This window comes from Panthera tigris, chromosome C1 (genome assembly GCF_018350195.1).
Source record: "Panthera tigris isolate Pti1 chromosome C1, P.tigris_Pti1_mat1.1, whole genome shotgun sequence".
Taxonomy (NCBI): domain Eukaryota; kingdom Metazoa; phylum Chordata; class Mammalia; order Carnivora; family Felidae; genus Panthera; species Panthera tigris.
The window spans coordinates 20,258,579-20,274,642 of record NC_056667.1 but is presented as its reverse complement, the minus strand read 5'-3'; the positions used below and the strand labels follow the sequence as shown (position 1 = coordinate 20,274,642).

Here is a 16,064-nt window from a genome sequence, read left to right as displayed (position 1 = left end):
TGAAGGATTGTAGGAAAAGTGTCTAACAAGTGCCTGGCACACAGTATGTATGCAATATGCGTTAGTTTTTTTACAGATCACAAAAACAGGAGTTTGACTCCATTTCCATATAATAATAGGGTTTAAAATACTGAAAGACTACTCAGTCAAGTTACCTAAATAAGTATGAACTCCTCTAGTATATCCTGGATAAGAAGTGGCGAAGCCTCTGCTTGAATACCTACAATGATGGGTAACTCACTCCCCCACAAGGTGGCCCATTTTGTTTTTAGAAAACAAATTCTCTCCTATCCAGCCAATATGCACCCTCTTTGAATTTCCATCCCTTGATCCTAGTGCTACACCCTGGTTTGAATTCTGAACATTTCCTTTATTAGCTGTGTGACCTTAGACAAGTTATTTAATCTCTCTGAACTTGTATCTTCACATGTATAATAGGGAAAATGATTTCTGCCTACCAGAGCAGTGATGAGGGCTAAATTAGATAAAGTAAAAACACCACCCAGCACACAGTCCAACATACCAGGCCCTCAATAAATGTCAGTCACATTTTTTAATGTATTCTAATTGGCAAATACCTCTTAAAGTAAGTTATTCATAATTAAATGTACCACCAAGGGATTGGTTTCTGATGAAAACCATCAGGAGTTTTGAAACTCAGGAGTTATGGGAGTCCCTCTGCAATGGCGGCCCAAAGATGCAGTGGAATCCAGAAAGGTAAGGATGAAAGAAGAAAGGAGTCAGGATCACTCAGTGACCCAAAAGAAAGATAAGTATCACCATATTACATGTTGTCTAGGATTCTCTCTCTGAGACCCAGGACTGCACACATGGGCCACATTCCCTAACTTAAAAAGAAGAGAAGAAAATAATTAAAAAATAATTAAAAGTCACAGTTCGGGGTCTTCGTAGCAATTGGCCCCTCAAAATCCAAAGATGTTTAGCAGAGGGCTTTAAGATCTTCAGTCGTATACTTCCAGATCCTAAAGTCTACATGTGTGAAAAAAAAACCCTAATATGATGTCCCATGAGTCACTACTGAGTTCCTTTAAGCTAGGAAATTTGTCAGCTGCATGACAACTCTAAAACCCAAAAGTGGCAAATTGCCAATGTTAATACCATCACCACAATCATTACACATATTCTCTTTCTTTCAGTAACTCCAAGGTAAAGAGTCTCGGGCAGACATATGAGTTGTTGTTCAATTATTCTTCAGAGGTGACCCAAAGCACTGCTTCTACAAATTGAGATGTGGCTTGAACATAAGTGCCCCCCAACAGGTCAAAAGAGGGAAGGATAACAGGACCCCAGTATTAAAGCAGCAGGATCACAGACTATGGCAGAAAAGGTTGTTTCCCATCTGCCAATGAAATCCAACAACCTGTAATGATGATTCACTGTTAGTCTCAGAGTTAGCCCAAATGAGCCTTACCAGTTACTCTTTGGTCTGTGATAAAGGATCAAATTATTATACTCAACAGCCAAGATTCAATTCAATCTCTTTAAAAATATAAGAATTACAAGGAAGAATAGGCCAAAACTCAAACCAGAAATAGCCTTAAGTAGTTCCTTCACTTAGCGAAGAGACTGGCCACTCCGGAGGGACTTTAAGGTATAGAAAAGCTTTGTTCAGACCACTGAGCATATCTGTGCCCTAGGTAGAGATTTCATAATGTTTTTGAGTCAGGAGGTGTCTTCCGAATAGTTTTCTTCTCAAAACTGTTCCAGGCTCTGTTAAAAGGGAACACTTAACTGCCACTTTACTCTGATCATCTACCCCATCCTTGCAAAGAATGGGGAAGTTACAGCCACCCGATCAGGCTTCTAAACTCACAAACCTAAGAGGAAAACTTTAAAGTTGCTCTACCACTACCTCAGGAAGTTAAGGGAAGTCACCGAAAAAAAGGACTTTGAGGAAAACAGTCAAATTAGGCAGTCAGACTTTAGTCATAAGTCCTGACACGTCTTTTCTAGAGACCCTGGTAGTACACCTGCAGAGGAGAGTCAGAGGTCACTAAGCAAATTCAACCTGGCTGGCAAGGGGGAAGGGGGGTACGACCCACTGCAGCTTTCAGTGACAAGAATCACTGAATCCTACAAGAATCACGGATCCTACTGGTTCAACCTCTCTTCTTTTCCACACTTCCTATTTCCCTTTGAGGTGGGTACTGAAGAGCCCGTTCCCAAGTAAAGGCCCTCTGTATGGGCGTTGCAGTCGCCTGGTGGAAACACCTTGGCAGACTTCAGCTTGGTGCCAGGATGGGCCACTGAAGGCATCTGCAGCTGCAAGAAGCCTGACCACGGACGGACACACGGGACGGACGGACGGACGGACGGACACACACACACACACACACACACACACACAGAAAGAGAGAGCGAGAAAGAGCGAGCGCGAGAGCGAGCGAGACAGAGCGAGAGCAGGAGAGCAGGAAACTAAGAGAGCAGGTCAGGTCAACGTAGCCCTCCCAGCACTTCCACCTGCCCCCTTCTTCCTGAGACCCGCGCCAGATCAGATGTCAAACAAAAAAGTCCGCAAAAAAGTCCCGTGATGGGACGACTTCCACCTCTCCCTTGGCAGAGCCTCCCTGAGCCTCCCGCACCACCCACGTCCCGGCCAGCCCTCCATCCCCACCCCGCCCCCGGCCCACTGTGCCCTTCGCCCCAGCGAGGCCTGCCCCCTCTCGGGACACCCCGGAGCCCCGAGGCAGGCGGGCTCAGGCCCCCGGGCCGGCAGGGCTGCGGCCGGCCCAGAGCGAGCGGCCCGTGTGCCGGGGCTGCGGGAGCCGGTTCTTGCTTCGGCGCCCGGCGAGGGCAGGGGGCGGTGGCTACCCGTACCTGTCAGGCCTCTTCCCAGGACCGGCGGCGGCGCAACTTCAGGAGCCCATGTCCGTCCGGGGGGCCCGGCCCCTCTCCCGGGAAGGGGGGGCGCGGATCCCGGGGAGGGGGCTGGGGGCCCGGGCAGATCTAGCCCCTTCCCATGCTCCCCGCCCGGCGCCTGGCCCGGGCCGGACAGCGCCTCCGCCCGCCCCTGCGCACCGCCTCACACCCGCGCTCACACACACTCACACTCCCTCGCGCGCTCTCACACACGCACTCCCCTCCCTCCTCCTCCTCTGTTTATCTCCTCCAGCTGTCTGGGGACCCGGGAGAAGCCCAGCACTGCGCCTGCGCCACGCAGTCTCCGCCCCCGCCCCGCGCCTCACAGCCGGCGGCTACGCTACGGAGAGAGCGTCCGGCGGTTTCCAGAATAGCTAGACGGGCCCCTCCCCCCTCGCGCGCCCGGTCAACGTCTGCTGCCGGCGGTGCCTACTAACCTGCTAGTGGGGGAGACCCGCACCGCCGCGACCAATCCGCTCTTGCGCTCTCCGGACCGGCAGCCAGTGGGCAGGCGGGAAAGCCGGGCTGAGCCCCGGCGCATCCTGGGAGTCGTAGTTTCTCTCCGTCGAAGAGCTCCTGCCGGGCGGGTTCACCCCGCCCAGTTGCCATTAGTTACCCTGACGCACCGCCCACCCCACATCCACGTAAAATGCTCCTTCGCGTTGCTTCTGGGGCACTTCTCACACTCACCCAAATGCTTCTCAGAGCCCGGCGCAGTCTCCTAAGAGCCTTACCGAGACTTCCTCAGATCCCCTGAATTGCGAGACTTTTCAGGCTGGGGCCCCAGTGCCCCCCCCCCCCCCCCCCCGCCTCCGACTCCCACCCCCTAAAGCCGACCTTCATCTTAACTCCTCCCTGACCTGGGTGGCTACTGAAGAGGCGCATTCCTCACTCTTGTTCCTGGGCCTCAAGGAAGAGGAGAAAAGGTAATCAGTCAGTTCTACGCAGAGTGGCTTGGAGGGGAGCCAACCACACACAACTCTGGAAACCCTCAGGCTGACAGAGACAAGGTCCATCTGAGACTAACTGGTGGAGGCACTACTGTTCCCACCTCGAAGGAAGAGGAAGTTCCAGCCTAGTGGAGTGCCAAGTCTGACAGAGGAGACACCCTCCTCTCTAAGGAAGTTGCCAAGGTGACAAGGGAGGCATCGTGCCTAACTTATGAAGGCAGAGACCGGGCCCCACCCATGAAGCGCCTAAAGTCAGAAAAAGATATTGTCATCTCTTGAGAATGGAAACTTGTCACTCACCTGTAGGGTGCCATTTGTCAGATAAAAATAATTCACTTTTATTGAGCATTTACTATGTCACCACTGTATTGAGTATAATTTTTAGATACTCTTACTATCTGGGTTTTGCAGAAAAGAAAGCTGAGACACAAAGGTTAAAAGCTGCTTGCCCAGGGTCACATAGCTGACAAGGAACCAAATAGGGATTCAAACCTAGATCTGTATTACACCAGAGTCTGAGCTTTTGAACACTACCTGTCCCTCCAGTGAGAACCAGGCAGTACCCACTCTCAGAAAGGAATATACATATTTAGCATTTATAGTGTTTGTCCCATGTTTATCACTCCATGACTTGCTTGTTTTTTTCCTGCTTCTGCTCACATCAAGTGTATAAATTAGTCTGTGAGCTCCCAAAGGGTGATTTCTTCCCATTTGGAGGAGTTAGAACCTACTTGCAAATTCAGCTTTGTGAAATGCCTATAAATGTGGGTCATTCTTCCTCATTTCTCCCCCACAGATGTTCCACTGAATATAAAAAATCATAAACTTTAGGACTAAAAGAGAGCTTTAAGATTATCTATCCGTAGCTCTCCAGGCTCAGGCTGAAACCCTGGCTAAGGTCACTGGCTCAATTAAATTGAATAATAGCTAACATGTATTGAACATTTACCATGAGAGATAAGTTCTTATCAGCGAATTAAGCAATACTCCCACAAATCACATAGTTGATACAGTTGGGATTAAAACCCAGATTATTTGAATCCAGAACTTCCATTTTAAACCATTGCTCTATGCTGGCAATGTCACAGAGACTCTTAGAAATACTGACAGAGGGGCACGTGGGTGGCTCAGTCAGTTTAGGCATGGGACACTTAATTTCAGCTCAGGTCATGATCTCATGGTTCATGAGATTGAGACCTGAGTCAGGTTCTGCCCTTGAAGCCCAGAGCCTGCTTGGAATTCTCTCTCCCTCTCTCTCTGCCCCTTCTCTACTCATGCACATGTGTGCATACTCTCCCTCTCTCTCTCAAAAATAAACAAAACTTAAAAAAATAAATACAGAGAAGTGTGGGTGATGTTTCTGTGATTACTAGCACAGTCTTTGTTTGACACATAGTAGACACTCAGTAAATACTTGTTTAGCAGAATGAACTTTGTTGTTACGGAATGGATGATAGGATGAAAAATATTAATAATAGCTGCAGCTACAATTAATTGATTATTTTCTGCCAAGAGCTCGCTTGCCCTCTCATGCACTCTCTTTCTCTTTTCTACATATATGAATATATATGCATATATGAGTATATTGCATATCTATACATGTATATGCATATATGTATGTTCAAGTGTATATATTTATCTATGTATACACACATACATTCACACACTATCTCATTTGATTCCCACAACCACCTTATGATTTAGGTATTATTCCTACTCCCATTTTTTAGAAAAAATTTTTTTAACATTTATTTATTTTTGAGACAGAGAGAGACAGAGCATGAATGGCGGAGGGTCAGAGAGAGGGAGACACAGAATCTGAAACAGGCTCCAGGCTCTGAGCTGTCAGCACAGAGCCTGACGCGGGACTTGAACTCATGGACCGTGAGATCATGACCTGAGCTGAAGTCGGCCACTTAACCGACTGAGCCACCCAGGTGCCCCTCTACTCCCATTTTTAAAAATATGTTTATTTTGAGAGAGTGCGAGCACGAACCGGGGAGGGGCAGAGCATGAACAGGGGAGGGGCAGAGAGACAGGGAGAGAGAGAATCCCAAACAGGTTCCAAGCTGTCAGCACAGAGCCCAATGCAGGACTTGATCTCACGAACCTGTGAGATCATGACCTGAGGCGAAATCAAGAGTTGGATACTTAACTGACTGAGCCACCCAGGTGCCCCCCCCACTCCCATTTTTACATAGAAAAAACAGATTCAAAAAAGATATTGTCATCTCTTAGAATGGAAACTTCTCATTCTCGCTTCCAGCCATAGATGTTTGAGAACTTTCTAATCAAGAGAGCTGGGCTACTTTGGGAGGTGGTAAGCTCTCTGTCTTTGATAGTATTCAAGGATAGGATAGTTCAGCATACTGCAGAAGCAATTATTCTATTGGGTAGATATTTAAGTGATACTTCCAATATTCTCTTGTTTGGCTTTTGGAAGCAGACAAGGATTATTCAAATAAGGCTTGTGACAATGAATGTAGCTCCTTTTTCTCTCCTAGGTGCACTAGATAATGCCCCAACTGAGCAGCTCTGCAGAGGCAGTCACTGATACAACCATTTTCATTTCCTGATTGGACTCCTGGGAAAAAGTGGGTATATTCAACCTAAAACTGAAGATTCTCTTATTCTACAACCCAGAAATTTTACTTCTAAGAGTTTAGAGGAAACATTACATGTGTGCACAAGAAAACACGGCAAGGAACACTACTTCTGGCCCGTTATGATAGCAAAAAAAGTCAAAAAAACCTAACCTATAGGGGAATGGATGGATGAATCATGGTTTATTCATACAGTGAAGCACCACACAACCATATTTTTCTACGAAAAACACACGTCAACTATCAACACGTAAGATGTTTATCAACACGTAAGATGTTTATCCATGCGTCAACTAAAATCGCTGAGTACCCCTGCTCTTCCTGTACTGCCTCCCACTTCCTTCACTGATACTTTGTGTCTTCATCTGTAACTAGGGCTAATAAATCCCTCACAGGATTGTGGTTTAAAACAGATGAGGAAGGGGCGCCTGGGTAGCTCAGACGGTTGAGCATCTGACTCTTGACTTCAGCGCAGGTCATATCACAGTTCATGAGATCGGACTCTGCGCTGACAGTTTGGAGCCTGCTTGGAATTCTCTCTCCCCTTCTCTCTCTGCCCCTCCTCTGCTTGTGCTCTCTCTCCGCAAATAAATAAACTTAAAAAAAAAAAAACCAAAAACACGAGGGGCACCTGGTTGGCTCAGTCTGTTAAGCGTCTGACTTGGGCCCAGGTCATGATCTTGCGGTTTGTGAGTTCAAGCCCCATGTTAGGCTCTGGACTGACGGCTCAGAGCCTGGAGCCTATTTTGGATTGTGTGTGTGTGTGTGTGTGTGTGTGTGTGTCTGCCCCTCCCCCACTCTCTCTCTCTCTCTCTCTCTCTCTCAAAAATAAATAAACATTTTTAAAAAACATTAAAAATTTTTATAAAAAATCAGGGAGATAACTTCTGATACTTAAACTCAGAAAGAAAAAAAAAACAGATCAAATAGAATTCCAGTGTTTTAATGTACATGAGGAATAGTTAACCTTGCAGGCAATAGATCAAGTTTCCTTCCCCAGGGACTGGGTTAGTGCATCAAGGCACTAAAAAGCCAAGACTCTGTTACCTGTTGGAAGAACAGGTTATTTAGCCTCTTTATGCCTCTGTAAATAGAGTATACCATATGCCGCTATCTACTTGACAAGAGTTATAAATAGAAATTAGCAGTATGTATGTGGGACACACTGAAATTATGAAATTCAAATTTTAAAACACCAGTGAATTGGAGGACTGACACTACACAACGTCAAGACTTATTATAAAGCTATAATAATCAAGTCAGTGCAGTATTGGCAAAAGCACAGACAAGTACGTTAATGGAACAGAATAGAGAACCCCAAAGGAGACCCACGCAAATATAATGAACTGATTATTGACAACGAAGCAAAGACTATTCAATGGAGAAAAGGTAGTCTTCTCAGTAAATGGTGCTGGAATAACTGGACATCCACATAACAAAAAAAAAATCTAGATACTGCCCTTACTTACATCTTTCACAAAAATTAACTCATATGGATAATATACCTAAATGTAAAGCACACAACTATAAAACTTCTTGAAGATAACTCAGGGGAAAATTTAGGTAACCATGAGTGGGGTGATGAGTTTTTAGATCCGTGAAAGAAAAACATGGAAACCTGGATTTTATTAAAATTAAAAACTTCTGTTCTGCAAAAGACACTGTTAAGGGGATAAAAAGACAACCTACAGAGTGTGTGGGGGAGTGTGGATTTGCAAAACACATATCAGCTAATGGACTTGTATTCAAAATATATAAAGACCTCTTAAAACTCAACAACAACAGGGGCGCCTGGGTGGCTCAGTCGGTTGAGCGTCCAACTTCGGCTTAGGTCATGATCTCACAGCTCATGAGTTCGAGCCCCACGCTGGGCTCTGTGCTGACAGCTCAGAGCCTGGAGTCTGCTTCGGATTCTGTGTCTCCCTCTCTCTCTGCCCCTCCCCTGCTCATGCTCTGTCTCTCTCTCTCAAAAATAAATAAACATTCCGAAAAAATTTTTTAAAAAACCTCAACAACAACAACAACAACAAAAAAACCCAATTAAAAAATGGACAAAGATCTGGACATCTCACCAAAGAAGATGTACAGGTAGCAAATAAGCATATGAAAAGATGTTTCAAGATGCTCAGCATCAGATGTCATTAGAGAACTGCAGCTCAAAACAACGTACCACTATACGCTTATAAGAATGTCTAAAATCCAAAAAACTTACAACGCCAAATGCTGGCAAGGATGTGGAGCGACAGCAGCTTTCATTCATTGCTGGTGGGGATGTAAAATGGTACAGCCACTTTGGAAGACAGCCTGGCAGTTTCCTATAAAGCTAAACGTAGTCTTACCATATGATCCTGTGATTGCACTCCTAGGCATTCACTCAAATGAGTTGAAAACTTACATCTACACAAAACCCTGCACACACAGATTTACAGCAGCTTTATTCATAACTGCCCAATACTGGAAGCACCCAAAATGGCCTTCAAAAAGTGAGTGGATAAATAAGCCATGGTACATCCACACAACAGAATATTAATCAATGATAGAAAGAAATTAGTGGGGTACCTGTGTGGCTCAGTTGGTTAAGCGTCTGACTCTTGATTTCAGCCCAGGTCATGATTTCACATGAATGAGTTCTAGTCCGTGAGTTCTAGTCCCACATCGGGTTCTATGCTGACAGTGCAGAGCCTACTTGAGATTATCTCTCTCTCTCTCTCTCTCCCCCTCTCTCTCTGTCCCTCCCCTGCTGTGCTTTCTCTCTCTCAAAATGAATAAATAAACTTTAGGGGCATCTGGGTAGCTCAGTGGGTGTAGCGTCCTACTTCGGCTCAGGTCATGATCTTGCCGTCCATGCGTTCGAGCCCTGCGTTGGGCTCTGGGCTGACAGCTCAGAGCCTGGAGCCTGCTTCGGATTCTCTCTCTCTCTCTCTCTCTCTCTCTCTCTCTCTCTCTCTCATTCTCTTTCTCTCTGCCCCTCCCCCTCTTGTGCTCTCCTTCTCTCTCTCAAAAATAAATGAATAAACTCAGGTAGGACCAATCAGAGCTAATTCAGGGGCTTTTCCTACAATGATGGCAAGGGGGTGTCTGTTTGTTCTCGACTGGTAGCTGTGTCCAGGTCCTCTAACCCTGGAGCTGCAGTGACCAGCACTGGGTGAGAGGTTGGTCATCTGAGGATGGATCAACACGGAGAAGAGTAGAAGTGAGTTGGAGGGAGACAGAGGGAGGAAGAGGAAGAGAGAGAGAGCTGCCGGATCCAGCCTGAAGACAGACAAATACCCGGGGACTTTTCAGTTGCAAGAGCCAAAACATTCCCTTTTATTCTTAAGTCAGTTAATTTAATTTAGTTATTTAACAAGCACTTAATAAATGCCAGGAACTAGTCTAAGAGCTCTACAAATATTAACTAGTTTACTCTTTGTGACAACCCTATGAAGGCAGGTAATAGAGTATTTTCATTTTAAACATGAGAAAACAGAGGCATGGGATAGCTAAACAACTTGGCTGGCTCTCTCTTGGGATGTTTGTCCTTAGAACCTGGCCACGATTTGACCTGACTCCAGACAGATCCCACACTTACTCCTTTGGCCGTAGTTTTCAAGTTCTCCTCGTCTACCTCCAATTTTCTCATCAGTACCATAGTCACAGACCCTCTATACTATTCTGCATTTAATAGTTTCCCCTAAGTTCACTTTAAATCAATTCACTTCTTTGATTTGTCCCAAGCCATAATGTCAGTGACATCATGAGCTTGATGCCCTAGACCTATCTTTCTATGAAAAACACATGTTAACTATCAACACGTGAGATGTTTATCAACACGTAAGATGTTTATCCATGCGTCAACTAAAATCGCTGAGTACCCCTGCTCTTCCTGTACTGCCTCCCACTTCCCTCACTGATACTTTGTGTCTTCATCTGTTAACTAGGGCTAATAAATCCCTCACAGGATTGTGGTTTAAAACAGATGAGGAAGGGGCGCCTGGGTAGCTCAGACGGTTGAGCGTCTGACTCTTGACTTCAGCTCAGGTCATGGTATCAGTTCGCGAGATCTGACTCTGCACTGACAGTTTGGCGCCTCCTTGGGATTCTCTCTCTTTCCCTCTCTCTTTGCCCCTCTTCTGCTTGCTCTCTCTCTCTTTCTCAAGATAAATAAGTAAGCTTTAAAAAAAATGAGGAAATAACTTAGGCACTGCTTTGTTGATTGTAAATCATGAAACACAGGGAGGTACGATAGCTGTTGAGATGACTAACTCCCCAAGGGCAGGGATGAGGGTTTTGGGGTTTTGACCTCTTATGTTTCATCTTTATACCAGTCTCTTTCTCTTGGCTACATGCCAGTCTTACTAAGTTGTGTTTATGTCTTCGGATGGGCTCTGTTTCTCTCATTGGAAGATTTTTGCCCGAGCATTCTCTACACTGTCACACTCTTCCCATGGGGGCAGAGTGTGTTTTTCAAAACTGGCCACAGTGGTCTTTTTTGTCCCATGGTTATTCTATGCCAGTAAGGTTTGGGGGAATTTGATTTGTGCCCATAGTAACTAGAACACCTCCTCTCTTTGCCTGGCTCGCTCCTACTTGTTCAGCTCTCAGATGAAATGCCTCTTCTTCTAGAAGGTCTTCCCTGAGCAAAACTGGGGTAGGTCCCTGGTCATAATCTCCCATAGCATCTTCTACTTCCTCTTTTGTGACTCTTATTTCACCTGCCATGATTTTTTTTTTTTCACTGTAGGCTTTTCCTATTCTGTGAGCCCTCTGAGGGCCAGGACCGTGTCTGCCTGCAGGATTTCCAGCAGCTAGCCTGGTGGATACCTGCACACAGGGGCTCTCAGTACTTATTGAGGGAGTTAATGGATATAGAACTAAATGAGACCAGTGACAGGATGCAGCTGTGTGAGGGAGGCTGGGACAAAGATTTTAGAAAGAAAGGCAAGGTAGTGTGAACAGCGCCAAGCTAGGGAAGTGTGAGGAATGATAGAGGCCAGAAGAGCCTTCCTACTCTAGTTTTGAGGATCAGGAAGAATGGGCTACCCGGGAGTGAGATTTGAACCCAGGCTTCACAGGAAGATCCACAATATGAACACACAATGTTTTAGTTGAATCACACATGCCCATCTTGTCCTGCCACAAAATTCTCCAAATCCTTGCTACTTAAAATGGGCTCTGGGACCGACCACAATGGTATCACCAAGGAGCTTGTTAGAAAAATGCAAGTTCATGGGCTCCACCCCAGACCTACTTTTTAGTTTATTTTTTTTTTTTTAGAGAGAGAGAGAGAGAGCAGGGAGGGACGGGGCGGGGGCGGGGCGGAGAGAGAGAATTCCAAGCAGGCTCCATGCTGTCAGCACAGAGCCTGATGCAGGGCTTGAATCGACGAATTGTGAGATCATGACCTGAGCCAAAATCAAGAGTGGGACGCTTATCCAACTGAGCCACCCAGGTGCCCCAGATACTGTGTTTTATCTAGATAAATAAACACATCAAAGCTTAAGGCACTGTACCTTGATTGCAGAAGCTGTAATTTTTGGACTTAGTACCTTACACGCATTCAAATGTCAGCTCCATGAAGGGAGGATTTTTACCCACCTTATTCTCTTCTGTATCCCGCAGTGCTTGCATATGATTAAAAACCCAAGCTGAGAGCTAGGAAACCTTATGCACTTAGTGTTACACTCTCCAGTGCTTTCACAGAGGATCCATAGAATACTGAAGCTGGGAGGACCTCAGTTACCAGCCAATGCTGTCTGTTCAAACTACCTGCAACAACGGGGTGGGGGGGGGGTGCTCTATATCTGTGCTGTCAAATATGATAGCAGCTACCCACAACTGTCTATTGAGAGCTTGAAACGTTGGTTAGTATGAGAACTGAATTTTAGGTTGTAGTTTTAATTAATTTAAATTTAGTCACACGTGACTAGTGGCTACCACATTGTCATCACAGGCCCAGACAAATCCTTTGTTCAATGGACAGGAAGACTGAGGCTTAAAAAAAAATATCAGTGACTTGAGTAAGCTCACCCCGCGAGTAGATGGGCACCTTGATGTGATTTGATGAGTACCGAAGGTGAAGCGCACAGAGCTTAGAAAGAGACAGGTCTAGGTCTCTGGTAGTGGTTTCAGGCCCAAGAAACTGGGCAACTCAAATAACTTCTCTGGGCCTCACAACTCTTCTGTAAAAGGAGGCTTTTACGTTGCATTTGCTTGCTCTAAAATCCCTTCTAATTGTTCGCGTTGAAACGTTCCAAAGGGCTCTTTTTGTGCCCTCCTTGCACAGTGCCACCTAGTGGCGCTCTATGAACCCTGCATCTCCTCCTCCATCAATTTCTTGATGGAGGATGGAAACTCTTGTGAGTTGACCACTCCCTTACTGTGAGTGATTTGGCCATCAGATCCCACTCCAGTCTACTCTCCTCACAGACTTGGGCAGCAGTTCGGTGCTGGCACTGCTAGATGTCCCAGGGCTTTTCCTGACCACCTCCCACACCCTTCAACCACAGGAACAAGCTTTGTGGCTTTGTTCTTGGTGAAGCCATACCCAACTTACATGTCAAAAGTCCCTGTGTCTGGTCCGTGGCATGGCAGCCACCTCCTCTGCCAAGCCCCCGGTTTGATTTTTTCTCTCTCTCTGGACACAGCTCAACTGGTGACCAAGAAAAGAGCCAAGCAGGTGGAAATCCATGAGGTCCTTAACATCAATCTGGAGACCAGTGCAAGAAAGATTCTCAAGGTTCTTACCCCCAGGATCATGTGACCTTGAACAAGTTATTTAATTTTTCTGAGCCTTAGTTTGCACAGTAGAAATAAAAAATATCTATTTCTTGGGTAGTTTTGAGAATCAGAAACAATATGTACTTAGTGCATAATAGGTGATCCATAAATGGCAGTTGGTTATAATCACAGTAATAATATACACCTTCTGTTTGGTTGGGGCTGATATCTGAACTCTAGGGGATGCAGAAGAGTTGTAGAAGATGTGATCCCAGGAGGATGCCACAGCAGTTGTAAACAGCAGCCTGCCACGCGGAAGCAAGAATAGATAATTGAAGGCAGGGTATAATTAAGTGCAAAATGGTGGGTCATGGCCTGAGAGTGCTGCAGGAACACAGAGCCAGGAAAGATAATAATCATCCTCATGTCTCATCACACTTCAGTGTTTACACTGTTCTTTAACATCTATAATTTTACTTATAACAGCTGTGAAGTGGATATTAATGTTGTCATCCCCATTTTACAGAAGGAACTGAGGCTCTGAGCAAAGAGGGGACTTGAGCTAGAGGCATCCTGACTCAGTCACATCCTTCTTTCCACTCCCCAGAAGGTTTTCTGGGTAAGTCTGGACTTGGGATGGTCTTAAAAGTTGACAGGCATCAGAGAAACAATGGAGGTTCTTCAAGCAGGGATACGGATTGGGGATTCAGGGGAAGAGAGTATGAAATTGGCCCAGATGAACACCAGGATCCCTCTGAGTGGGGAGAAAGCCCTGATTCTATACACTAAGGATTCCTAACCCAGCCTGGTGGGGCAGAAGAGGTTGGAGAGGGCTTCCCGGAGAAAGTGGCATCTAGGCTGAGACCTGAATGATGAACAGGTGTTGGCTAGACCTCCCAGGGAGAAGAAATATGAGCGCATTTGGGGAACTGGAATTGGTTCAACCAGGCAGGAGCAGAGTGTGTTAAAAGTAAAGCTGTGGCCAGATGGGGCAGAGCCTTGTAAGCCACATTAAGATCTTAAACTTTATTTCAGGCCACTGAGGAATCAATGGGATGTTTATCCAGGTAATTTGAGCTTTAGACAAATCACTCTGATTGCAATGTGGAGACTGAATGGCAGGGGACAAACTGGAGACAAAGACTGGTAAGGAGGCTGACGCAGCACGCAGGCAAGAAAGGAGGGCTGCCTGGTGGAGAGAGCATAGCAGGGACTGAAGATCTTGCAGATTTGGGAGACAATTTAAGAGGCAGAATGGACTGGAGTTGCTGATTGATTGGAAACTGCTGGTGTGTTGGGGGGGCGGGGAGAGTCAGGCAGAAAGAGAGGAGGTGAGGGTGACTTCTGGTTTCTAGCTGGAGCAGTTGCGTGGGCGGCTGGGTTTATCCCTGGGCTGGGGAAGAAGAGGGAGAAGCATTCCCTTGCAGGGAGAGCAAAGGGGAGGGGCTTTGAAGGGTGAGGGGATTTAGCAGCAGATGGGGATGAGGGGGTACTCTTAGTGGAAGAAAGCAGAATTTCCTCTTTTTATTCATTCAGTACATTAGGGACCTACTATGTGTCAGACACCAGGAATGCAGCAGTGAACCAAACAGACCAGGTCCTTGTCCTCATGAAGTTTACATTCTAGTGGGTAGAGACAGACAAGAAGCAGATAAATAAGTAAATATGTTAAGGTAGGGCAGTTGCTATGAATGACAAAGAGTAAAGGGAGGTGGGTGATGGAGGCTGCCATTTGGATGGGGTGATCAGGAAAGGCTTCTCTGACTTTTAGGCAGAGATTTGAACAAAGCGAGGCAGTGATATGGGGAGCAGCGGTTCACCCTTCTGGGTAGAAAGAAGGGCAGGGCTTAAAGGGAGAGGTTCTCTGTATGCTGGGGCCACGCTAACCATGGCAGGGGGTGAGTTCAGAAACTGGTTTTGCTTTCTCCCTATTCTGCCACTTACCAGCTGCATGATCTTGGGCACGTCACTTACCTTCTCTGAGCCTCAGCGTTCTCATCTACAAAATGGGTATACTACTACAGAGTTTCTAGGAGGACCAAACAAGGTTATGCATAGTGCCTGGCACAGAACAGATTTCTCAGTAACTGTAGCCTTTTGTTTTCTTTTTCCGTGGAGGGATTAAAAGTTATAGGATGGAGAAAACCGATTTCATTGAGCTGAGGTGAGAATCTGATAAATTCTGTCATTGAACTCTCATGGCTACGACTGGCTGGTGCACACCAATATGTTTTGTCACTTCCTTTTCCTCTCCCAGCTTCTGACCTTGATGTATTTGTTTCCAAGCAAGCCTGCTGAAGAGACACTGATATTGGACAATTCTCCTGACGGCACGGTATCCTAGATTCAATCTAGAAGTCCCTCTTTTGCACCCGAGCCCCCTGTCCCAACCGATGACTGGTTTCAGTTTACTCTGGGAGAAAGGAATAAACAGAGAGGGTGTGGTGGAAAAAATGACTCAACCCAGAGCTTGGTGATTTTTACAAGAAAGCTCCACCCTGCCCAGGGGTCTCTGTGCTAGGTGGGTGGCTCCAACCCTTACCAGGTGTGACATGTTGAGATTCTAAATGCTGAACCTCCAAGGACCACTGAACCAGCACCGAGTAGGGGTGGCAGGGTGGATCTTGGAGGTGGCCATCTCTGTGCTAGTGACTTGGATTCATGCCAGAGCTTGGCCTCTGCAGGCAAAGAAGGAAGAGCATGTGGAAGGAAGGAGCATCAGAAGGGGAGGATTGTAGGGGGCCTCAGGAAGCTGATCTGTGTGACCACGGCTGAGTCATTGTGTAATCAGTCACACCCTTGCTCAATAGCCTTCAATGGTTCCCCATTGCCACAGGATAAAGTCCTAAAGGCTCAGCCAGAACCCAGCCTACAGTCTCAGGCGGGCCTGCTACTCTACCCCTTCACATGCTTCCTACAATGCTTTCTGCTT

The 16,064-nt window shown here is 46.2% G+C and overlaps 1 protein-coding gene and 2 long non-coding RNA genes across 6 annotated transcripts in view; 2 read left to right on the top strand and 1 right to left on the bottom strand.

Annotated features, from left to right (window-relative positions):
• The window catches only part of WDTC1 (WD and tetratricopeptide repeats 1), a 64,088-nt gene extending 60,994 nt beyond the window's left edge, over positions 1 to 3,094 (bottom strand). For 2 of the 3 annotated variants that reach the window (XM_042995741.1, XM_042995743.1), the window contains exon 1: positions 2,839 to 3,093. The gene's annotated coding sequence lies outside the window, so the exon portion shown is untranslated. Of the gene's footprint in view, positions 1 to 2,838 lie in introns of all 3 variants that reach the window. The other variant, XM_042995742.1, reaches the window with a different exon arrangement.
• Positions 3,095 to 3,692: 598 nt separating this feature from the next.
• On the top strand, positions 3,693 to 13,739 carry LOC122241072. Of its 2 annotated transcripts, XR_006221022.1 has the most exons (3): positions 3,693 to 3,806; positions 6,335 to 6,424; positions 13,659 to 13,739. It is a non-coding gene; the product is annotated as an uncharacterized LOC122241072 (long non-coding RNA). The 2 variants fall into 2 exon arrangements; XR_006221021.1 differs by lacking the exon at positions 13,659 to 13,739 and having other exon boundaries at positions 6,335 to 6,830.
• A 447-nt stretch (positions 13,740 to 14,186) lies between these two features.
• Positions 14,187 to 15,554, top strand: LOC122241073. Its single transcript, XR_006221023.1, has 3 exons — positions 14,187 to 14,278; positions 15,251 to 15,296; positions 15,390 to 15,554. It is a non-coding gene; the product is annotated as an uncharacterized LOC122241073 (long non-coding RNA).
• Positions 15,555 to 16,064: the final 510 nt, after the last annotated feature.